Consider the following 17,930-nt stretch of genomic DNA (forward strand, 5'->3'; position numbering starts at 1 on the left):
GAGGTTTTTCATTGTATAGTTACAGCATCTACAAATAAAGACATTTTTTTGTATTTTTCTTTTGAAGAGTTGTATCTACTATTTCATTTTCATGTCTTGTTGCTTTATTTTAGCCACCTAAACAATGTTAATAATAGTGATGATAGCAAACATCTCTATCTTGTTCCTGAATTTGGTGGAAATGGCTTTAGTACTTTTCCATTTTTTATGCTGTTTGCTGTGCTGTTTTCAGTAGCTAGCATTTATTGTTCCCTGAGGGGTCAGTAAGGTTGAATGAAAACCAGAAGTGTCCTGGGAGCCAAGTGAAAACAAAAAGTATTTCAAGAAGACAGGCATGATTAACTATGTCAAATGCTGGGTAGGGCAAGTAAGATAAAGCCTGAGAATTGATCAGTAGATTTAAAATCATGGAGGTCATTGATGAACTTGACAAGAGCATTTTCCATAGAGTAGTGGCTAGAATTGGTTAAAGAAAGAATGGAGGAGAAGAAGTAGAGACACTGAGCAGATGTAAGTTTTGTTTTGCCAAGATTTGTTATAAAGGAGGGAAGAGATTTGTTATAAAGAGGGAAGAGATCAGGGAGAGCTGCTAAAGTGGAATAGAGTCAAAAGAGTTTCTATTTTGCATTAAGATTCAAGACATTAAACCATATGGGAAAGCTGCTGCTTATGACCTCATGAGGAAAAACTAATGATCAAAGAGAGAGGGGAGCATTTATAAAGTAATATCCTTAAATAAGTGAGAGAATGGGTCTTACACATAAGTGGGAGGCGACTTCAGATACAGTCACCAGGGACTGTTTACTGCAGGGACAGTTTATCTACAATCAGAGGAGGGAATGCAGAATATGACAAATGGGGACCGACATTAGTGAGTGGGTCACTGTAGTCACCTATTACTTCTTTTTCTCAGTGTATTTAAAGATTTTCCAGGTGATTCTAGTGGATTGGAGTCACTGGCCTACAGTTAAAACCAAGCAACCCAAAGGGCCTATTGCTTTCTCCTCCAACTCTATTCCTGTGTCTCATTTTTCTGCTGGTGAGAAAAGACATTTCCAGAGCATCCTGGGGTGATGGTGAAGAGAGAGTTGCCTCTAATCTGTCAACCTTAAGTCCCAGCCTGTGAGAACAGCCCCAGGCCTGTCTCACCTTCCTAGCTGTACAAGCTGCACATATGAGCAAAGAGAAAGGAGTTAGATAGATAGTTAGATATATAGATAGATAGCCTATAGGTCAGATCTCTCCCAAAAGAGGGAGTAGGACACCGGGCACAGCACAGGCTTATTTATATGCCCCTGCTACTGGGACTCCACCTTCTAGAAGTCATGGTCCAGTTGGTTCCTTAAACATGGAGAGGCCACATGCAAAGTCATGGGCCCTGATGCCACGTTCTTGGCATAGAAGGAGTGGGGTGGGGAAAAACTGCTTGATAAATCTAAATTGGCTCCCTTCCTCCACCTAGGACCAAGTCAAAAATGGGTGTCAGAAGAGATTAATTTGGCTAGCACAATTGTCTTGGTCCATTTGGCCTGTTTAACAAAAAATACCATAGACTGAGTGGCTTATGCAAACATTTATTTCTCACAGTTCTGGAGGTTGGGAAGTCCAAGATCAGGGTGCTGGCAGATTTGGCGTCTGATGAGAGCCAGCTTCCTGGTTCTTAAACCACTGTCTTCAACCTGTGCCCTTTTATAAAGGCACTAATCCCATTGCTGAGGGCTCCACCCCTCATGACCTAACCACCTCCCAAAGTCCCTAAACACCATCACATTGGGGATTAGATTTCAACATAAGAATTCTGGGGAGACTCAAACATTCAGTCTATAGCCACAATATTTTTAAAAATTATATCTATTCACCCTCAGCAAGGCAGGCATGGCATTTTCCTGATCGATGCGGCTACTCCCTGCCTGTGTCCTCCAGGACCACCGCAGACATTGGCACCCTGGCTTAGCCACCTAGGTACAACTTGTAGTATCTAGTCATAGGCAGTGTAGAAATGCTGGTACATTCTTCCCCCCCAGAAAAAAAGAAGTCCAAAATGACCTGGTGACCTTCCCAACCCCTAAGCTCTGTATGGTTATTTTCTGCTGATTTACCCCTACCTAGGCCAGCTGTTTCTTTAGGAGTCTTCTCTTGGGGTAAAAATAAGGAACAACCTGTTTCTTGATAGCAGCATCCACAGGAGAATGACACCATGTGATATAAATGTGATGGAGGGTTCCTAGTTCCCACTTATTCCCCTGGCATTGTGCAGTAATGGACTCTAATATTAAAATGCATATTTCACACCCTTGTCCCACGATTTGGAGGATGGCGATTCACTATGCATGAGCCATTCACTCATGCTCATCACACAGAGAAAATTACATTTTCCCAGTTGCCAAATGGAGGAGATAAATTATCTCATGTGGACAAGCACATTGCTCCCAGAGCAGTTTCACAGACCCAAGACACTGATCTAAAACACCCAGGAGGGAGACTGAGCTTTCCTGGGGTCAACCTGGTCAGCCTCTTCAGGCCCACCAGGCCCTCGCCCCAGTGGGTTTACTGTGGTGGGACTTTTGCCCTTCCAGCTTTTTGGGATAAAATGAGCATCCTTGAGGCCTCTTATTCTTCCTTCCTAGGAAACATGTTATAAAAATGAATAAATCAACACAAGAACATTTCATACTTATGCATACCCACTCAGTTGATAATACTTATTTGTAATGAACATTAAAGAAGCAAAATGTTAAAATGTTCTCCTTGGGGAAGATACATTGGAATGTCTTACCACTGATGTACACACATCTGCTTGTTACACACTCTCTCCTTATCCTGATGTTAATGAAGGTCCAGATTACTGCTGTCTCTAATTTAGCATCTAATCCTAAACCTATTACCTACATACATATAATTAATACCAATTGTATCTACACAATAATTACAGCTACCATTTATTACCCTTCACATCACTGTTCTAACCACTTAATGCATTTTCCAATATGATCCCACAACTGAAAATTTTTATGTTTTTGCCCACGTTACAATGAGCACAGTTATATGATTCACACATTAATTCTTTCAACAGTTATTCAGTGACTATTACAAACCTGGAATTGTATGAGGCCCTGGAAGTAGAGGTGGGTGTGAAGCAGAAATAACCAGAGTACATAGCAGACCCTACGAAGTGTCAAAGTGGAGTTCTCGCACTGAATGCTTTGGGAGTTGGGAGAAGGGAGGGCTCATGGTCAGCTAAAGCCACTAGTGACCTCATTATACAATATTTAGGTTATATTTTTCTCTGCCTAGAAAATCGGCTCTCAACCATTCCACTGCGGTGCACGCATTAAGTGACGCCCCTAATCGGTGTGGACGACTTTGGATTTGCCAGAAGGCATCACCTAAACACTAATTATTACCAGTGAGTGTTATGGGTCTAGTGGCTTCTGCTTTCCTTTTCTCTGGCTTCCTAAGTGTTGCTTCCCTTCTGTTAGTTTTATCTCGGCCGTGCAAATGAGCACAGATTCACACCCCGGGCGCCAGGCTCTGCACCCGTGCACGTGCGCTCTGCGCCCCCTCGACCTTCGGCAGTTCCCCCCTCCCGCGCCACCCGGTCCCCGCCGGCCGCTTCTCCTCCCTGGCGTCCCCGCCTCCGGCCGCTGCAGCAGAGCGGGGCGGACCCGGCAGAGGCCGGGGTTTCGGCCGGGGCGCAGGAGCTCTCCGCTTCCCGCCGCCCCATCCCTCCCGGGCAGAGCCTGAAGGGTCCCCTCCCGTGGGCAGGAGTGAGGACGAGCTTCAAAGGTGAGGGAGGACTCTGGGGAGCCTGCGCCCAGGCTGGAAGGCCAGGCTACCCCGGGACCTGGGCTAGACTCAGAAAACGCGGGCGCCCGGCACCCCAGGTGAGGTTGCCTCCGAGGGGGCTGGGTCGGAGAAGGCCCGTCTACACTGCACGCGCTCGGCTCCGGAAGAGCGCGGCCGAGCGGCCCCGGGGCTGCAGGAGAAGGAAGCGGGGCGCGCGGGGGAGGCAGCCCCACCCCTGCCGCCAAAGGCCGGGCTCCCCCGCGCCCGCCGCCGCAGCAGGTGGGGGCCCGGCGGGCCGGGGGCGGGGCCCGGCTCGGGGCGGAGCCTCAGCGGCGAGCACTGGGCGGTGCGGGCGCGGGTTGGGGCCGGAGCCGCAGCCGGAGCCGGAGCAGGAGCCGCGAGCCGGGCTGTCCCGGCGCCCGCCGGAGCTTGCAGCGCGCCGGGGCTGGGACCGGCCGAGCCGAGCGCGCCGGCGCCGCGACCGCAGACAAAGGCGCCGCTCGCTCCCGGGCCGCCGCGCTCTCGGGCTCTGCTTTGGGTAAGTGGCTCCCCCTTTGCTTTCTTTCTTCTCCCGGCTGCCTGCTCCTCTCGGAGTTCCACGGGCTCCGGAGAAGCTGGAGAGAAAGGAAGAAATGATACTTACCCTCTCTCTCTGCAGCCCCATTTCACCTTAAAAAAAAAAAAAATCCTAAACAAAACCCCCAGCAAATTTCACACTAGCGAGTTTCCGAGCGGTGGGACGTCTCCCGTGGGATCGACTCGGCCGCCCTCTGTGACCCCTTGCTCCGCCGACTGCGCGCGCCTGTGTAGACCCTGGATCGGCGATTTGGATGTGAATGTTACCGCTGGGCTCCCCCGGGGCGGGAGGTGTAGGGGAAGAGGCTACAGGGACCGGACGCCGCGAGGGGACCCCATCCCCAAGGACAGTTTGGTGCGTTTTGGGGAGCCGAGGGGCTGTTCGCACTGCCAGTTCAGATTCGGATCTCGGTGATGGGGTCTGCCCCAGTCCTCTAGCATCCTCCCCTCCAGCCTCCTTCCTGTCTTTTTCAAGGGTTAATATAGCGCCCCCTACGCCCCACCCCACCGAGGCTCACACTCTGCCCCTTCGCGGCCCCAGGGAGGAGGCTCGGGGAGCCCGAGAGAGCGGGGAGGGAGGGAGCTCCGCCGCTTTTCCCGCTGGGTAACCTCAAACCCGAATCTGCGGGGAGAGCGGGCGGCTACGGGCGGAGAATCGGGTTTGACATCACAGCGCGGTCCCGGGCGGGCTCCCCCAGCCTCTTCCCCGGCTGCTCTCCATCAGAAAAGCAATCGGAAGCCCGGCTGGCTTTTTTGCTTTTGTTCTGCCCGTAACTCTCCGGAATCCGGGGAGAAGCCGGGGCGGGCGGATGCCCCGGGAAGGGGACCCTGGCGGAAGCTCCAGGTGCAACCCCAAAGTGACAATTGGAGGCGGCGGCTGTTTCCCGCCCCTGGGTGGGGAAGATATTCCGATCGCTAATCAATGCTCGGGATCTGGCAGCGGGTCCGCTGCTTGCTAAAGAGCGGGGTGTCCGCCGCGGCCGCGCGCCGTCACGCGCCTCTCCAGCACTCTCGAAAACGCTACCTCGAGACGCGCATTTCCATTCATGGATCTGTGCCTGGGACTTGATTAATGTCACCTCTGCCCAGGTTCTCTAAGGAGTGAGTGTCTGCTTCTATTCAATTTAATAGCCATTTATAGGGGCCTACTATTTGCAAGGCAGCAACCCTACGATTATCTTAATTTAAAAGATATTTATGGAGCACCTACCCTGTGCAGAACAGATGTGTTACAAACTTTTCAGTTTAGAGGATTTTTATTGAGTACTTACAGTGTTCAAGGTACCTGTGCTCTGACCTTATTTTAATAGATATTTACTGAGCATCTACTGAGTACAAGCTGGGTTTTTTTCCCCGCTTTTTTTCTGAAGGTTTGCCCAGTGTATCTTTTGAGGGAGGGGATATGGAGGCAAGGAAGCCAGAATATGTCTTCGAACCTTTCAATTCCTTTAGTAACCTGCATTTTAACCTTTCCAGACAGCTTGTTGTGTGGTTTAGGAAGTGCTGGTCTTCTACACTACAGCTTGAGGGTTTCTCACAGGGGAGCAGGGCAGAATAATGAAAAGGCTACTCTGGGACCTCTTTCCAATTCAGTTTCCTCACATTGAAAAAAAAAAAGGGAAGCAGTTTCTTTGTGCAAAGCACCATGCTAGTTATCGCAGGGAATTAAAGGTTAATGAGGCAAAGCCTTGACACTCAAAGGGTGGAGAGTCTGTGGTAGGGACAGAAAGACAGACAAAAGACAATCAATTAAACTAGGAGGGCGGGGGGTTGGGGGCATGAAGATAGGGCCCGCATGGACCTGCCAGCCGCTAGCTCCAAACTGGTGACTGGGTTGAGAGTGGCTTTAAAATCCCATCATTGTGGTGTCTGGGGACCTACAGGCAAAATCAAATGGTCTGAGGGTCCTACCTACTAAGAGATTAGATGACTCTATTACTCTGATACTCCTGGGATCCTGAGACATGCTGGAATATCCAGATCGGCAAGAAAACCATGAGTCCTCAGCCTCTTGACAAATAGTTGTTATATATAGGCTGTTATCAAGGAAATGTAGTCTAGTTGGTAGGATTGTAGTCTAGTAGGAGTTCTTCAGATAAACCCGTAAACTGACTGCTTGGGCAGCATACATGAAAAGCCAGGAGCAAATTCCTCCCAGAAATGAATGTCGAAAACAAAATTCTGTCCTCATGGAATTGTGCCTTTCCTTTCATCAGACGGCGAGAACTTGCTCTATGTCTAGTATGGTTATCTTTTAACTTGGCCTCCATCAATTCCTAGTAAGTGCTTTATCCTAGCTTCTTGGTACAACGATCTTTTTCTTCCCAATTTATTTGTGATCTCCCTTAAAATTTTTTTTTCTTTTAAATACTGCACTGTGTTACTTTTTTGTTATGAACCTGAAAGCTCCCCTCAAGTCTTTTCTGGAAGTAGCCCCATTATGAAAGATACCTAGGAAATATGGTAAGCACTAGATGAATGACTTGGAGGCCCTGTACGTATAAGAAGAGGGAGGAAAAAAAGGCCAAAATCAGGAATGTACAGAGAAAACATAAAGTGGCCTTGCAAGATGGAACAGGATTCAGATAGGAAAAGAAGACGAACAAAGACCTCCCTCCCAAACTGAGGGAAAGGTTGTAAGCGAAAGTGTGATAGAAAACAAACCATCTTTAGAGCACTTTAGGAATTTGATAGCTATTCATCTGGAAGAGTTTCCATTCAATCAACAAAGAAGCACTGCCCGAGCATTTAACTCTGTGTCCACGACTTTGCTAGGTGTCAGGTAGGGGCTTCACCCAGCACAGTCTGGGGTTCACTGTGATTCCCACAGCTGGTGAGGACCCTTGTCTCCTGTTCCAGCTGCAGGGATAGCACTGCATCCCTACCATTCTTTGAAACATTCCTAGAGTTTTTTCACCTGAGCTGAACTGTATTGTAATCTTCTTCAAGGCCAAGAATGTGACTTTGGTTTTTTTCCCTGCATCCTTCCCTGCCTACAGGATCCTACATAGTCTATAGAGTAGGTGACATTTATTCCAGAACCCTGGATTGCCCATTCCTTCCCCCTTTCCCTACCTCGTCAGGGCCTGGCCTCTCTTCCTCTCCACCACTTTCAGCTGCCCAAAGCCTTTCACTGTATAAAAACGAGGGGCAAAACCAATCTGTCATCAGTCACTTTCTATTGAATATGAATGTAGGTCACTGTTCTCTCTTCCAGGGGTCCTTGCACTTTAAGCCTCATTATGGAAGGGAAGGCTTTGTCCACCATGAGAAGATTTCAAGCATAGACAAATGGGTATTGGAGGTACCTGGGTAAGCGAAGCGCCTTTCCTGGTGCTCCTGAAATTATGCTACCACCTCCTCACGTAGGCCCTCTTGACAAGGGTCTCTGCAGTGCCACAATCCATAAAAGTCTGGAGCCTTCATTGCTTCTTACCGTAGCATGGTGGTTGAGGTCAGAGAGCAGCTCTGCCTGAGCTCCCTGTCAACCTGGCCTTCACTCGCTCTGTTCTTTAAACATTAATCATTTTCTAGACAGAATCCTTGCTTTCTTCCCTACAGGTGCCATTATTTTAAGGCTGGGATTCTCAACCTGGGCACTCTTGGTGTTGTGGGCTGGATAATTCTTCGTCGTGGGGAGCTGACCTGTGCATTGTAGAATGTTTAGCAGCAGCCCTGGCCTCTACCCACTAGATGCCAGTAGCACCCCACACCCCCTCCCCAAGTTGTGACAATGAGAAGTGTCCCCAGTTATTGCCAGATGTCCCCTGGGGAGCAGAGTCACCCCTGATTGTGAACAGCTGTTCTGAGGGGTTCTGGTTGCTCTGTATCGTGCTGTGTAACCATTCCCGCTTTTCTGGGAGAGGGCTTCTCTAATGTAACTTGGTTGGCAAGACAGGTGACTTGGTAAGTGTGTACTATACATTGTGGAATTTCCGTATGAATAATTTCATAAATCAGAATAAACATCCTTTGTCAGGACACATATCCTAATCTGGTCATCACAATAAGTCAATCTTTGGAGACAAAACAACAATCACCACCACAACCCTCCCCCGCCCCCCCCCCAAAAAAACCCAAACCTCTCAAATTCATCCCCTAGCATGTGTTTGATTTATATACTAGGAATGCAGGTAGTAGGACCACCATTGGCAACCAGGATTACCCACAGGGTCATGCCCAGCCCACTGGGCAGCAGTGGGGGAGGGAAGTAGGCGAGGATCCGGTTCTGAGGAGTCCTCTTTAAGAAAAAGACAAAATAACCAGGTGAACGTGTGGTTGCTAGAGCCCCTCCCCAGCGTTGGGAGGGGTTCTGAGGTTTCAGTTTCACTTGCTTCAGGTGAAGCTGCCTCTGGGCATCGTTTTGAGGAGTGATAGCACAGCTGTGGCTGCAGGAACGGGAAAGTGGAGGCTTTCTTCTACCCATGACTGGCAAGAGCTAAGAGAAGCTTCTCAAAGACTTGACTTCAGTAGAGCACAGGGATCAAAATAGAATTGTTAAATACAGGGTAGCTGGTACTTCTGTTAATATCCGCCTTCAGAAGTAGAACTTTCATAGCGCCAGCACCATCACCTTCTTTGCAGGATGGAACAAGGGGCATGGTTAGTTCAAGTTTAGCAGCAGGATCCTTGAGTTCTTCTAGTGGATGGAAGTAACTTAATGAACCTTGTAAGAGTGATGTTGGCCTAGTGCCCAAGTTATTGCTTCCAAAAGCGAGTGAAACTCTTTTTCAAGTCACTGTAATGGTATTGGAAAAGTTTACAGATTTCATTGATTCAAACTTCTATTTTGGAATACCCAAGCGTGGGGTGAGACTTTTCCTTTCATTGAAACAGGCCAGATAGGAAATACCTTTTGCGGGCAGGGTGGGCAACTAACTCAAGTACTCAAAAACTTAAAATAATGAAACAACGGCACAAAAGGCCTCTATATTTCAGACTTTTCATTAATTCACAATATTTTTCCTTAGTCTAAACGGACCTATTTTCAACAAGGAAGAGAAGGTGCTATGATTAGTATCTAAATGTGCCTGCTGTGCGTGAAACTGATCTGCCAATATGCCATTGTCTAGATTTAACAAAAATAAAGACTCTCTATTGGAAAATTTGCTGTAGGAGGCATTCTTTAAAAAATTAGTAGTTTTCCATTTGTCTTTAGAGTGATTTGATTTTTATAAAACTTTTCAAGAGTCGAGATCAATTTGGAGATTTGGGATCAAATCTACACGTCATCACAGAGCTTAGACCTGCAAGGGATCTTGGGAATCAGTGACCAGCTCTCCTTGCCCCATTGTGTAAATGGGGAAACTGAGGCTGAGAGAAGTTAGGTGGTTTGCACAGAGGTCAGTGCTGAGGCTGGGCTAGGAGTCCGGAGTTTGTCCTGTTCCCTTTGATACTCATGCCACCTGGGTACCTTTCCATCTTTCCAGGTGAATATTGGTGGAGGAAGAGCCAGGAGGAAAAAGAGTTTGATAACTTGTCTCCTTTCCAGGTCATCTAATCCTGATAGAACTAATCATTGATTCAGACTGATTACATCTATGCCCAAGGTGTGTGTGCATACAGGTAGCACTGAGGGAAAACTGGGACAGTTAGATTAGTGGCATGAGATTATTTTATAAAACTTCCTATGTACAGCACGGTGACTATAGTTACCAATACTGTATTGTATATTTGAAAGTTGCTAAGAGAGTAGATCTTAAAAGTTCTCATCACAAGAAGAAAATTGTAACTGTGTGGCGATGACTTACTGTGGTGATCATTTTGCGATATACATACAAATATAGAATCATTGTTTTACACCTGAAACTAATATAATGTAATATGTCAGTTATATCTCAATAAAAATTTTGAAAAAATTATTTTAACTTCCTTTAATGTTCTTTTATATTGTTTTTACAGTAAATAGTTAGAATGAAACATTTATTTCCCTATTTGGGAAAGTAATACAGATTCATTATTGAAAGTAGCAAGATGAATGAAAATAATCATTCTACCTGTGATTGATCTGATCATATTGTGTTATGTTTATTTTTAGTGTTTTTTTCTGAGCTCATTTTAAAACAATGAAGATCATACTGTACATATAATTTTAACTTTTTATCTTGCTTTTTTCAGCTAATATTATAACAAACAATTTCCATGTTATTACAAACTCTTTGTAAACATAATTTTTAATGACTACATAATTCAGTACTTCGGAAGCCTGTTAACTTATCACAATATTTTGTTACTAGTGGACATTATTTGCTCCCAGTTTCTGACTACTGTGTCATTGCAGTGCGTAGTTTTGTGCCTATACTCTTCTACAATTCGGATTGTTTTCTTAGTAAACATTCCCAGATAGTGAAATTACTCTACTAAGTGTGGAAAGCACCATGTTAATAAATCGCTTTCTAGAACTGGAAATGATTTCACCACATCATTGACAACATAGGGTCTTTTATTTTTTTAATTATTTATTTAAGATAGAAAATACGTCATGGTTGTTTTCATTTTGGTTACCAACATGGCTAAACATGTCTCTGTAGGATTGTTACCCTGTTTGTATTTTTTGTTAATTCTATTTACCCTCCCTCCCCCACATGGATATTTTATGAAGAGTTCCATCTAACCCTACTGTTCCACAATTCCAACACTTCAAGGGCTGTGTTTCAGGCTGAGCTCTTTTTGTCGCAGTGATGGAGCTGCCTGTTCTGTTCCTGAAGCGAGCTCGGGTGGACGGGGAGCTCCATCCCCTTGGTACCAGGCAGCATACAGTGAGTACTTATTCAGTGCTTCCCAGGCATTAATTCTCAATCCTTACCTTGTGAAGTGGGTACTGTTTTACTATATGAGGAGAGTGAAGCACAGAAAGGTAAAATAACCATAGTCACATATACTTTTAAAAGGGTTCTGATCACCAGTTCCAGTGTATGTGGGGTTTTCCCCACACATCCGAGCAATTCTCTGTGACACCAGCTGGGTGTCCTACGATTCAACCCAATTCTGACACTCTGTACCTGAGATAGAGTCAGATCCCACAGGTTAAGGGCTCAGAACCACAGGGCTGCCCTCCAGTTCCAGTCGCAAGCTGGGTTGTCACCTGTGCTTCTGTCCAACTGGCTATAAATCATGACTCCCTCCTTGAGTTCAATTAATTTGCTGGAGTGGTCACAGACTCAGGAAAACCCATTTACTCACTAGATTGCTGGTTTATGACAAAGGATATTAAAGGATACAAATCAATAGTCAGATGTAGAGATACCCAGGGCGAGGACCTGAACAAAGGAGGTTCTGTCCTCGTGGAGTTTGGGGCCCAGCACGGTGGCATGTGGAAGTGTTCTTTTTCTCCAACCTGGAAGCTCTCTGAACCCCTTCTTTTGGATTTTTATGGAGGCTTCATTACGAAGGCATGATTGATCAAATCATTGGCCATTGGCAATTGATTCAACCTCCAGCTCCTTGCCCCAACCTGGAAATCAGGGGGTGGAACTGAAAGTTCCATCCCTCTTTCCATGGTTGGTTCCCCTGGCAACCAACCCCCATCCCTATGTACTTTCCAAAAGCCACTTCATTAATATAAACCCAGGTGTGGTGGAGTGGGGCTTGTTATGGATACCAAGACACCCATTTCACCTTTTCGGCTCTAGAGCAATTTCAGGAACTGAGGACGAGAGACCAAATATTATAACAAAAGATATGGCCATTGCACTTATCGCTTAGGAAATTCCAAGGGTTTTGGGAGCTGTGATGTGAAGACCATATATATGAGAAACATATTTTGTTCATCTGAATGGCCAAATACATATTTCTTATAAATCACAATATTGCAACTTTTAACCGCTGTCGTACTACCTCTGGATCTTTGCTACAGTGACCTGCCTCAGTTGTGTAGTTGGTCTTCGAGGGAGCTGGGCTTAGGAAAATTAGCAACTTCCTCTGAACTCTATTGCCTGTTACTGGGAGAACTTTGGGGTATAAGGTAATTTTGCTACCTTAAACTTATTGCTAACTTTTATATCTCTTAGCCTCTCTTCTGTTTTTCCATCCTTTTTATATCTCCTAGCTACATCTGGTCGTTTTTCTGACCTGTCTTCTAAGTCCCACCATGTCTCTTCAACTGTATGTAATCTGCAGTTAAATCCATCTGTTTCTTTCTTAATTTCAGTTACTGAATTTCAGTTCTAGAATTTTTAGCTCTTTTTCAAATCTTTAATGTTACTTTATATAGTCCTGGTTCCTTGTTCTGAAATTTTTAAGCCCAACTTCTATCTCCATAAGCATAGCAACTATAGTTGTCTTACATTCTGTATCTGATAATTTTTCCATCTGGGATGTGTCTGTTTCTTCTGTTTGTTGTTTGTCCAGATTCTCATGTTGGTTCATATTTATGTCATCATATGTCCTCGTGTGCCTTGTTGTCTTTGAATGTGTGTTAGATATTGTTTTGAAAAAAAATTTGTATAAATGCCATGTCTCATCAGTTAAGAAATACATTTTTTCACATTTTAATCTCTGAAGTTCAGATATGGTTTACAATTGATCGAGACGTACACTTATAGTTGGTAGCATTTTTCTCTTTTAATTGGCTTGTACCTAAAAAAAATAGTGCATAATACAATTAGCAATACTGAAGGTTGATGAAATGAAATAATTTGAGGCTTTGAAGGATGATAAACATGACAAGAGTTCTAGAGAGCCTCTTAAATAGCCTCTGCGGGCCTTTTGGATACCAGCAATCCCAGATCAATTTGAGCACTTGAGATTTTCTAGCCCATCCAGATGACAGGAAGCCAGACTAGTTTATTTTTTGTTTTCTCTTACTAAAAACAGGGCCTAGCTCTTTGAGGTCCCAACCACAGGTGTGAAGTGGCTTACCAGGCTTTAACCTTAGGGATGCCTTGGGTCCCTGACCCCGTCAGGCTGTGCAAAGTGCTACTCAGCTTCCCAACTTTCTCTTCCTGGTTGACAGATTCCCCCCAACTGGGTAAGCGTGGCTCCTAAGACCTAGGGCCACATCTAGGGATCTTCTCCCAGATCTTAAGCCTGAATCCCCCTCCCTCATAAGCTCTTTGGTGCTTTTAGGAAGAAGTTTTAAAAATATTTCATCTGGGTTTCTTTGTTGTGTTTGCTGGGAAAGTTGGTTCTAATTATGCAATTTATCACTGCCGGAAGGAGGCAGTAGTGAATCTGATCTATCTTAGAGCCCGACAGAAGAGCGTGAAATACCAGCAGCTCTTTGCCAGCTCATGACTAGAGAACTTTCTCCCTCCACTCCTCATATGTCATCCGGGTTGCAGCCGGAAAGTGGAAGTTGGGATGAATACATTTCTACAAACTGGACACAGCTAAATATAGATATATTTCCCTATATAAAAGAGACTAATTCCTCAGGTTTTTCCTAATAAGGCGGGTGACATAGCAGAGAGAGCAGTTGCAGGAGTGGTATCCGGAGCCCCATCCATCATCCGTCTCCATCTGGTCTCTTCCTTCTCATCTGTGCTGTCCTGCAGAAAGATGGGGATTTAGGACCAAGGAACCTGATGAGGGAGCAAGATGCTCTTTATTCCAGCAAGTAAAAGAAGTAAAAAAAAGTAGACCATATTTTAGCTAGGTAAGATTTCTTCCATTCATTGTGGGCCCCCAACATTTCCACTGGGAGAGCTGAATTTCTCACCCATGGCCGAGGCTATTCCTTGTGGAGACTAAACTATTGTGTCCACAAGCCTCAGGGTGGCCTTTCCAGGGGACTCTTCTTAAATCTTATTTTTCAAAAGAAGATTCCTTTCTGGCTTTTCAAAGACATATGCTTACCTATGTGTTCTCAAAATCAGCAGCCAAATGTATTTTCCCCCTACCTTGTTCCAACTCTCATAGATGTTTTCCCACCAGCTTTCATGAAGCCAGAGAAATTTACAATGAGAAAAAGGTTGAGTGATGAGTTTGAAAAGGTTGGGCAAAGGGGCACAGAATGGCGGGAAGCCCTTCCTCCCACCTTCCCAGAGCCTCCATTGGATTGTTTTTTGGTGGTGGTGGGGCCCTTATTTTTATTTGGGGCTCTTATTTTTATTTCCTCCCTGGAAACCTCAGAGCTGTCCTCTCAGAAAATTGCTATCTGCCCAGGGAACTGCAGATCCACTGTCACCCTTCAGGAGTGTAGCCACTGGGTAAAGTGAAGGAAGGTATGGTAGCAGGGATCTCTCTCTAGGAAGGGCTTGTTTGGGAGGAATATCCCCACCAACTTTTTGGAGACCACCTCATACCTTTTATGTATTCCATGATGATTTATCCATCTTATTTTTATTTTTATTTAATTTTACAATATTTCACACATAGGAAAGACTACATACAACTTAGTCCATCTATTGCTAGAAATGGAAATCCTCCAATTAGGTTTTAATAATTGTCCTTAAAGGAACAAATCTGTCATTCCACTCCCAGGTGATTCTAGATTGTGACTGATACCTTTGGAAGAAATGATTAATGACTTAATTTTGAAGAAGCAAATTTTCTATTCTCCCAGAAAATGTACCTTTCCATGATTATTTTTGGAGGCAGAATTACTAGAAAGCCCCACCAGCCATAAGAATTTATGAACCATGATGTCTGAAAACTCTTCAGCCTGAAAGGAAGTAAATTAATTCCTCCAGTGTGATTCACTTTAGGTACAAGCCAAATTCCTCAATTTATCCATAAGTTAGGCTATTAAGCTGATTTTTCTAAAGAGGCATAATTATTTTGACATCAAGGCCATTTTCTATATTTCTATCATCAAATTTTCCATTGATTTGAATTTGAGGTTTTTCCCAGCCATTGTGAGACCATTTTGTCTGCTAATAAGAGATAATATGCTGTGATTTCACTAACATGTGTGAGAACCACAGGGAGTTCAGACAAGGTTAGCTGAGCAATTTCTGTACTTGTCATAGAGACCAGGGCATTGCATTCAGGATGTGGTGGCAATGGCACTTTTCACCAAATAGTCAGAACTTTTTAGAAGACTCGCAACTGTAAAGTATGGTAGCTCTTTCAACAGAAATAAAAGGGAGAGAGAAATTCAGAAATCTGAAATGATTTTATTTGTAGGAGGAGGATAAGGAAGGTGATTGCAGTAAACCACTTAGAAGAGGAGGTGAGAACTATATAACAATGGAGTAACCACAGTGACTCTTTGAGCTTTCCAGATCCGAGGAGAGACAATGAAAAATGTCTTGATCAATTACTATAACAACCCACCCATCTGCTGTGTAATAAAGCCAGTGAAATATGGGCCATCAAAATGACAGGGAGAACTTTAGGATATACAGAGTAAGGAGAGAGACAGTTTTTTTTACATTGTGAGTGAGAATACGTCTGGTAAATAGTTCTGGGCATGTCGTGACCTGAATAACTGTCATTTTCCTATACTTTACCATTTTCTTGAGCTGAATGGAGACTAAAGACAAATAAAAGGCTTGGGTCCTTATTAATTTTGTTAGGTCTCCAGATGAAGGATGATAGGGAATATGAGTCCAATAGGAAAATGCTCTTAGTTTATGAAAGTATTTTAGTTACAAACTTGATGTCTCATTTCTAAATTTTTGTGCATGCTTTCATTCTTCAAGAGTTATTCAGTGAGTTTGTTAATCCTGTAAACCCCTTTTTTATGAGCAGTCTTTGAAAGTGAACCTGAAATACATTTATGGAACAAGAGGAGGTAAAAAAAATCCTTTGACTTCTCTCTTCAATTTATTCAGAAGCAGATCCCCAGAACCAAAGATTTATCTATAGATTTATCTATATTTAACAGCTGACTTTTCTTTTTATTTCACCAACAAACAATACAGTGTTTTTTCTTTGCACTCCTGAATTGAGGATTTGGCTTCCATAATGTATTAAATAACCTTCTTGTCTTCTGTTCCACCTTTCCTATTGGTAAGAAATAATAAGAACATTATTATTTAATTATCACCACTAGAAGCAACGTCAGATTTCAGTAATCTAAAACTATATTGCCTTAAACTGAGATTATTTGAAATAAGATCTTTCCTCTTCAGTAATGGATACCTAGAAAAGGAGGGGTATAGCTGTAGACACTGGGGGTAGATACAGGAACATATACACATACAGTTGTGATTATGGGGTAACCATAAGCTTTGTTTCTGGAAGGACACATAAGACATTGTGAGTAGTGGTAAAGTAAGAAGTAACTGGTTACTGAGACGAGGGAAAGGATTTCTTATTTTATACCTTTCCATACTATTTCATTTTTAAAATAAGCACATATTTTTATTTAATAAGTAAATAAGGGGAAAAATTAAGTTCAGAACTAGAAGCCAAGTTCAGTGTTCCTTGAACCCTGATAGAATGAACTTTACCATTTATTTTGGACATTAAAAAAAATACTCCAAGCTGCCTCCTCACTGGTTTCATGCTGTAGCATCTATCATTCTGTCTTAAATCATGGTTAGATGTATAACTGTTTTCCTCATTAATTTTTATCACCATAGGCTGTCTCTCTTCTTTCTGTAGCCTTACTGTGTCTAGTCCATTATGGTGCATATATTAGCTCCTTAGTCTTTGTTTTATGGAATTGGATACTCAAGGTACTTTCTCCCAAATAATCATTTCTAGGAAAACAAAGTAATAAACGTAGCCATTTCCACAAGACTAATATCATTGTCCACAAGAGGATTCAAACCACATAATGTCTGAGCTGGAAGAAAACCATCTTTGCGTGTATTTATTCTCTTGTTTTAGAAATGAGGAGGCTGAAGATCAAATCACTTGCTCAAGATCACACGGGGAATGAGAGGTGACTTGATACTCAGAGCCCGGATCTCTTCCAGCCCAGCCCTCCTCCTGCTGCAACAATCATTACAGACAATCATTCTGTTGGTCAGCAGGCATTTAGATGAATGGTCAATGCTGGCAAAAGATAGGTCACACTCAATTAAAACAGCAACTGTGAAGAGGTAACTTCAAAAAGAAGAGGAGGTATTGAGCTGATTTTTTTCCAAGTTTTAATGAACGATTTTGCAGATTTACCTCCTTTTAAAGCAAATTTGCTATATAAACGTCAGCATTTCCACAAAATGATTGACAGTAGGAACCTTTTAGATGACAAGTATCCTAACCATGAGCGTCCGATAGAGTCAAATCGCCCTCACTTGTTGGGCAAATCTAGGCGCAGAGTATCAAAGCTGTGAAATGAGGAATTAATAGTGTTTTCTATCTTACCTGTTGGCTTTTTAAAACGGGAGCCACGTCTGGCCTGGTGAATAAGCCACCTGTCAGCAAGGAGCGATGAGCCCTCCAATTCCTAAATTCACCCCTGGGCACCTGAGCACTCAAAAGCCATTCCCAGTTTTCCAACATGCTGAGAAGGGAGCTGGAAAGACTTTTTTTTTGTCTGACACTACGCAAAGGAGAAACAGAAGGAGAAATTCCAAAGAGGGAGACAGTACCAAAAGTATAAGGACTGGGGGAGCCCTGAGCATCGGATTCACTAATGAGGAGGCAGAATGCCATTTTTCTGAAATATGTTCTTTTTGTGCCACTTCCTATTGGATTCATACCATCCTAGAAGGCACTAGCTCCAATAGGCA

At 43.9% G+C, this 17,930-nt stretch overlaps 1 protein-coding gene across 2 annotated transcripts in view; it reads left to right on the forward strand.

The window, feature by feature from the left end:
- The first annotated feature begins 4,205 nt into the window (after positions 1 to 4,205).
- MAPK4 (mitogen-activated protein kinase 4) overlaps positions 4,206 to 17,930 on the forward strand; it is a 181,469-nt gene continuing 167,744 nt past the window's right edge. For both annotated transcript variants that reach the window (XM_036823954.1, XM_036823955.1), the window contains exon 1: positions 4,206 to 4,324. The gene's annotated coding sequence lies outside the window, so the exon portion shown is untranslated. The remainder of the gene's footprint in view (positions 4,325 to 17,930) is intronic.

This window comes from Balaenoptera musculus, chromosome 14 (genome assembly GCF_009873245.2).
Source record: "Balaenoptera musculus isolate JJ_BM4_2016_0621 chromosome 14, mBalMus1.pri.v3, whole genome shotgun sequence".
Lineage (NCBI taxonomy): Eukaryota > Metazoa > Chordata > Mammalia > Artiodactyla > Balaenopteridae > Balaenoptera > Balaenoptera musculus.